Below are 7,449 nucleotides of genomic sequence, written 5' to 3' on the forward strand. Positions count from 1 at the left end.
TAGAAATAAGTTTTTAAAACTATTATGATTAGAAATGTGCTGAAATAATCTTCCCTCCATTGAACAGAAATTGGTGAAAAAAATAAACAGGGGCGTTAAAAATTCAGGGGGGCTAATAATTCTGACTTCAACTGTACTTTCACATATATAAAAAAATTCAAAATTGCATAAACAAAACATGTTAAAAAAACAAACAAAAAGCTGAAGGAGCATTTTTAAATGTCTTTTATTATTTTTTATTAGATCACAGAAAAGATTAATGGAAGAAGGTGAGTAAAAATCTTCCTATTTGTTTTTAGATTGCCCTTAGGAAATTCAATCATGCTTTGTTGTGGTAGTGTTGTAACTGTGATTTTCTGACAAACTGATTCGCCATTTGTTTATACATGGAAATGATATATTATGATTTGTCATTTGCTTAACCACAAATACCACTATATTTTACCACAAACACTATGGTTAAACTATATGATGTAGTAAAACATTGCTGTTTATTTAAATTGCTGTTTTCACCACAGGAGAGCACTGCACTAACTTTACTACAATCAATTACATTTGTTGTCAATTGTATGTTGTTTACTTTTATATATATATATATATATATATATATATATATATATATATATATATATATATATATATATATATATATATATATAATATTTATTTTTTGCTATATTCTATTACTTGTACAGAGATTATTCAGTTCAGTTAGTTTGTTTTATTTTTGTTGTTATTTGAATTATTTACGGTATTGATTTTCTGTGCTGTATAAGTTCACCACAGGAGGGCGTCACTGCTGTAAATTCACTGAAATCAATTATATATACTTTGTGTTCAATTAGTTTGGTTTGTTATATGACTTTTCCTGATATTATTTAAAATAATGATTTCTTAAATTGCTATTTTGAATTATTTAGGGGTGACGCAGTGGCGCAGTTGGTAGTGCTGTCGCCACACGGCAAGAAGGTTGCTGGTTCGAGCCTCAGCTGGGTCAGTTAGCGTTTCTGTGTGCATGTTCTCCCTGCGTTTGCGTGGGTTTCCTCTGGGTGCTTCGGTTTCCTCCACAGTCCAAATACATGTGGTACAGGTGAATTGGGTAGGCTAAATTGTCCGTGGTGTATGAGTGTGTATGGATGTTTCCCAGAGATGGGTTGCAGCTGGAAGGGAAAACATCCGCTGCGTAAAACATATGCTGGATAAGTTGCCAGTTCATTCCACTGTGGCAACCCCAGATTAATACTGGCACTAAGCCGAAAAGAAAATAAATGAATGAATGAATGAATTATTTACTGTATTGATTTGCTGTGCTGTAATTTGCAAATTTCACCACAGGAGGGAGCCACTTCTCTTGGTTCACTCTTCAATAGAATCAAGTTCATATATATTTTTTAGTTCAGTTAGTTGGTATTATATTATATTAAATATATACTATTATTTTATATACTATTACTATGCTATTAATATATAAATGATTTTAGATGTTTTAGAACTATTTAGAACTATTTACACTATTTATTTACTGTGCTGTAATTCTTAGAGTTCACCACAGGAGGGCACAATCACCACTGCTCTCGGTTCATTAAAGTCAAATAAATATATATATTTTAATTTTTTTATAATATTAAATGGTATTTCATTACATGATTACATTTCCTGGCATTAGTTATTTTATTTACAGATTTTTAAAAGCTATTTTTAAATTTTTTTATAGAATATAATTTGCTGTGATTTACAGATTTTACCACTGCTGTAACTTCAATAGAAACTCAGATTAGATTTGAATGGTGATATAAAAATTGTCTACTGCTTTAAAGTCGATATATATATATATATATATCATTACAAAATAGGCATTTAAAACATTTATGAAAATATAATCTTGCAATTTATCCTGCAAGGATGTGCTGATTTTGTTATTAATCTTTCTTTTAATGTATAATTAGCATTATTGCTTACAACAATAGTAACAATAATATATAATCAAGTCGATATAAATATAGAAAATAAAACTAAAATATTAATCGATGCTACTTTTGGGCGTCTGTCTCCATGGAGACGAAGCGTAGTTTCGCTTTTCTCTGGAGAAACTATTGCCTCCACTGTTAAATATTCTGATTATAAATATAATCAAAGACTGAGTAATACAAAAGGGGACTTTAATATGATGAATATGAGCTGTTTTAAAGGCGATATATCAGGTTTACAGTTTAACGGCCGAGAATCGAAGGTTAATCGCTGTCTGGAAAACACCTCAGGGCTTCCGTAGTTCAAGGTATTCTATGTAAACATGAGCCACGCTCTCTGCAAAGCCTCTAATCATGCTGTCAGTCACCTAAAGGCCTCAGAAATCATGCAAGTCAGGTAACAGTAGCTAATAAGGGCTAATAGATGTATATGATGATAATGATAACGCATGATGATGATTAAAATAAGATTATTTTGCTTGTTTAACGTGCTAACGGGATTGTTAAGTGCTTTTGGTCTTGTATTGTAAGCGGTTTAACATTTTTATCTTCACAGCAGTTCATATGTGTATGAACAATCATTTAATGCATACTTTAGATTTAATAAACAGTGAAATCAGCATTTATTTGACCGAAATAATCAGCAAGCCGGCTGTCAAGCGTAGTAAATGATCATATGAAGATTTCAGATGCAAAAACTCTGAAATTTGTAGCAAAATTAACATTTTTCTCAACTTCCTTTGTTTAAGTTAAGTTATTTTACTTTAAAGACCAGTAAAAGAACGTATGCTTTGCCATGAAGGTTATTACTGGACATGTATACAGGAGTTTCAGAAAAATACAAATTTTATTGGAAGATTTCGGACATCATTTAGAGATTTTTGCATCTAAACTCTTCATAGTAATGTCTGTAAACCAAAATATGATATATTTGGTCTGACCAACAATAAAACTTTTACATGTGACCTTAATAACATGTGACTTCATGAGCAGTAAAAACTTCCAGAAGCTCAATTAATAAGCATATATATTCAATTTGTCTTCTTTCAATTCATTCAATTTGTCTCTGTTTATTTATTTATTTATTTTTTGAAATAAACAAGCTCTGGTTCCTATTCTTACATATACATACACACGTGGTGGCGATAATGCACCTTTAATGCTGTTATGCAGTATAACCGAAGAAGAATAACTTCCGAAGCATTTCTTGAGTAGGCGGGACTAATTAAGATGCAGCAATGCCATTGGCTGTCAATGTGATTAATATCCGACACCTGCACGGAGCAAACGCTGGAAGATTGTCTGTTTGAAGACGCGAGCACGAGGTAAGGTTTTCTATGCCTTTGAGACATTTCTTTAGTCTCAATATGACTATCTTCATTAATCATACAAACAAATGAGATTTAGTCATCTTTAACTTAATTTGTTAGTATAAATTCAGCCCTTGTAAGTTGTTTTCGAGCACTTTCTTTAGGGTTTTAAAAATCCAAGTCCTTTTTCAGTGTCTAGGCCAGTTGTAAAATTAACCATCCAGTAAACTGGTGTCTTTACCTGTTTTTGGGGGGCTGTTAAGCCTGATAATTATAGCATTTAATTAATTTAATAAGCGTTGTGTGTTTATTAGCTTTATTTGGATTTAAAAGCATTATTACATGCATGTGTATACATTAACCTGACTGATGCTGAAATCTGTTGTGATTCTCACTGTTTTCTCTTTGTTTTTTCAGTGGATGTCTGGATCATTGAGCTCCAGGGATGCAGGACAACCAGGATACTTTCCCAATTGTTTATTTCTCCATGATTGTTTCTCCATGTTGGCTGCTCCACAAACTCTTGTATCTGACGGTACAACGGTATCAGCTTGGACCCGTTCTTTGGTTTAAAGTGTTACTGAACTACGTTCATGGTGTCCTCCACTAGCACTGCACATTTTGCATGTCTCATTTCGAAGTCTTTGTATTTATGAGACGTGCAAATTGTGTTGTGTTGGAGGGATCCTGGAGTGTGGTTGAGCTGCACTGGCCCAAAGCTTTAAGCAATCTGTGTTGAATGCATTGTCTGTAATTTATGATGTTTGTGCAAAATAAAAGTTTAAATGTTATATTTTTGTCTGCATGGTTTCTAGCTCAACTTTTCTAGAAATTGTATTTTCTCATGGTTTAAATTTCTTCTCAGGATAAAATAGATAAATCATCTGTAAAGTGAACTTAAACCAGTAGTTTGGTGATTAGCTTGGCAATCTTGATAAAGTTTGTCTGACAAACCTCATTTTAATAATCATTTTCAATCTGCATTGAGCAGGAGCAACGGAGGCTGAAAAGTGCAGAAAAGCATCCTGTCAACCAGTCTGGAGAATGGAGCTGTGGCTGGCTGTTTATGTATTTTATTGTAGGCTCCACCCCCTGCTGTACTGCCTGCCCTTTTATTTCTACCTTTTTATTTTTTTTTGCAGGAATTTTTTTTTTTTTTTTTTGCAGGATTTTTTTTTCTGCAGGATTTTTTTTTTTTTTCTGCAGGATTTTTTTTTTTTTCTGCAGGATTTTTTTTTTTCTGCAGGATTTTTTTTTTCTGCAGGATTTTTTTCCTGCAGGATTTTTTTTCTGCAGGATTTTTTTTTTTTTTTTTTTTTTTTGCAGGATTTTTTTTTTTTTTTTTTTTACAGCAGCATTTTTTTACTGCAGCCTGGTGTAGGTTTCGTTTTTTTGCCAGCCTGGTATATCCTGGCCAAAAAAAAAAAAATTTTCCCTCCAGCCTGCCATTCTGGTCCAGTTCTAAAATATTTCATAAAATTAGTCCCTCCTCCTCTTTAGCTGGTTGGTTCAGGTAGTTAAATAGGGCCTTGTAATAGGCTCTTTTGACTTAGCCACTCCCTCTCTTACTTATACTCTTCTCTGATTGGTTGATTTGAATAGGCCCCTCCCATGGGTACTTGTTCTGGAAAATTTTATAAGTAATTTTGCAAAATTTTGTCTCCTTCCGCATAACCGCTGCTGATTATTGTCACGAAAGTCCCCAGGGGGAGCGTTCTGGATCTTTACTCCGCCCCTTCGTGTCCTGCCTTCATGTCTCTGTCGCCATGTTCTGATCCGCTTGCCGAGGCAGAGCCTGTCACAGCCCATGGCGATCTGACCGTCACGCAGCCATGCTTTCAGTGCCGGGGTGGGGATTGAGCCCACGATGTCCCGTTCAGGGAGCTGGTGCACTACCACTGTGCTACCGGCACTTTCTTACTTACTATTGTCTTTCCGGTTAATTTATCTTTTTCCCTGCAGGTTAAGCCAGTTGAAGAGCTCAAATTCGGCTAAAGAGGGGCTTGAACCTGCCACTTCCCAGTCCTGGGTACACATGCACTGACCACCAGGCCAGTACTCCGCTCATACTTATTAAAGATTTCTGGTTATTTTATATTTTTTCTTGCAGGTAAAGCCAGAATTTGACTAAAGTGGGCCTCGAACCTGCCACTTCCCATTCATGGGCTGACCTTCACTGCCCACTGAGCCACAGCTCTGCTCATACTTAGTAATGATTTCCGGTTATTTTATCTTTTTTCCAAGTAAAGCCAGTAGAACTGCTCGAATTGGGCTAAAGAGGGACTTGACCCTGCAACTTCCCAATGACGGCAAGCCACACACTGACCGCTGAACCACTGCTCTGCTCATACTAAGTTATGCTTCTTGGTCTTTTTATCTTTTTTTCTTGCAGGTGAAGCCAGAAGAACTGCTCCGATTCAGCTAAAGTGGGTCTCAAACTAGGAACTTCCCAATCATTGCCTGTCATGCACAGACCACTGAGCCACTGCTCCACTCATACATGCTATAGTCTTTCCGGTTATTTTATCTTTTTTCTTGCAGGTAAAGCCGGTTGAACTGCTTGAATTCGGCTAAAGAGGGGCTTGAACCTGCAACTCCCAATGATGGCCTCAGACGCACAGACGACTGAGCCACAGCTTCTCTCACACTTAGTACAGCTTTCTGTTCATTTTGTCTTTTTTCTTGTAGGTGTAGCCAGAAGAACTGCTCTGATTCAGCTAAAGTGGGCCTCGAACCCACAACTTCCCAATCATGGCCTGACATGCAATGACTACCAAGCCACAGCGCCGCTCATACTTAACAATGATTTCTGTTAATTTTATCTTTTTTCTTGCAGGTGAAGCCAGAAGAACAGTTAGAAAATCATCTAAAGTGGGTCTTGAACCAGGAACTTCCCAATCATTGCCTGGCATGCACAGACCACTGAGCCACAGCTCCACTCTTTCTTGCAGTTGTCTTTCCGGTTATTTTATCTTTTATCTTGCAGGTGAGGCCAGAAGAACAGCTTGAATTCGGCTAAAGAGGGGCTTGAACCTGCAATCTTACCAATCATTGCCTGCTGCACACTGACCACGAAGCCACTGCTCTGCTCACACTTAGCAATGATTTCCGGTTATTTTATCTTTTTTCTTGCAGGTGAAGCCAGAAGAACTGCTCGAGTTCGGCTAAAGAAGGGCTTGAACCTGCAATTTCGCAATGATGGTATGCCACGCACTGACCACTGAGCCACAACTCTGCTCACGCTTATTACAGATTTTTGGTTATTTTATCTTTTTTCTTGCAGGTGAAGCCAGATGAAGATGAAGAGTTAGTAATTCATCTAAAGTGGGTCTCAAACCAGGAACCTTCCAATCATGGTCTTTCATGCACAGACCACTGAGCCACTGCTCCACTCATACTTTCTGTTGATTTTTGCTTATTTTATCGTTTTTCTTGCAGGTAAAGCCTGTTGAAGTGCTTGAATTTCAGTTAAAGAGGGCCTCAAATCTGCTAGATCCCAATCATGGTCTGCTGTGCATTGACCACAGGGCCACAGTTCACTCATATTTACCATCAATATTCGGTTAGTTTATCTTTTTTCTTGCAGGTAATGCCAGAATAAGTGATTGAATTTCAGCTAAAGTGAGTCTCAACCCAGGAACTTCTGGATCATGGCCTGATGTTCAGACCACTGAGCCACTGCAGCACTCATGCTAAGGATAGATTGTTGGTAGTTTTATCGATTTTAATCGTGCAGCCGGAAGAACAATTCAAATATTGCAAATAAAGCAGGCTTTGAACCTGGAGCTTCATATCCAAGGCTGACCTTCAGACCACTGAACCACTGCTGCTTCAGTACTCATTAATGATTTTTGGTTACTTTGTCTTTTAACTTTAAACCATGTGAACATCATCTAAAGAGAGAATCGAACCAGGAATTCCCAGATGACAGCTGGCTGTTCAGACCACTGAGCCACTTGGTCTCGACACTTACTTCAATCTTTGGGTATGTATGACTCCTTTTTTTGTTTTTCCTCCTCCAAAAACAGCACAGTTCACAGTGCAATCTTAGTGAGCTTAGAACCCGCATCTGTCTTGAATCTGCAGCTTCTGCATTACAGACAAACTCACAGACCACTGAGCAGACGATTCTGGTATTCAACCTCTTGTCATTGGGGCTTTTGTGCATTTTA

At 36.9% G+C, this 7,449-nt stretch overlaps 1 long non-coding RNA gene across 1 annotated transcript; it reads left to right on the forward strand.

Annotated features, from left to right (window-relative positions):
* Positions 1-2,255: 2,255 nt before the first annotated feature.
* On the forward strand, positions 2,256-4,066 carry LOC141381550 (uncharacterized). Its single transcript, XR_012401696.1, has 3 exons — positions 2,256-2,364; positions 3,183-3,292; positions 3,695-4,066. It is a non-coding gene; the product is annotated as an uncharacterized lncRNA (long non-coding RNA).
* The last annotated feature ends 3,383 nt before the right edge of the window (positions 4,067-7,449 follow it).

This window comes from Danio rerio, chromosome 4, assembly GCF_049306965.1.
Source record: "Danio rerio strain Tuebingen ecotype United States chromosome 4, GRCz12tu, whole genome shotgun sequence".
Taxonomy (NCBI): domain Eukaryota; kingdom Metazoa; phylum Chordata; class Actinopteri; order Cypriniformes; family Danionidae; genus Danio; species Danio rerio.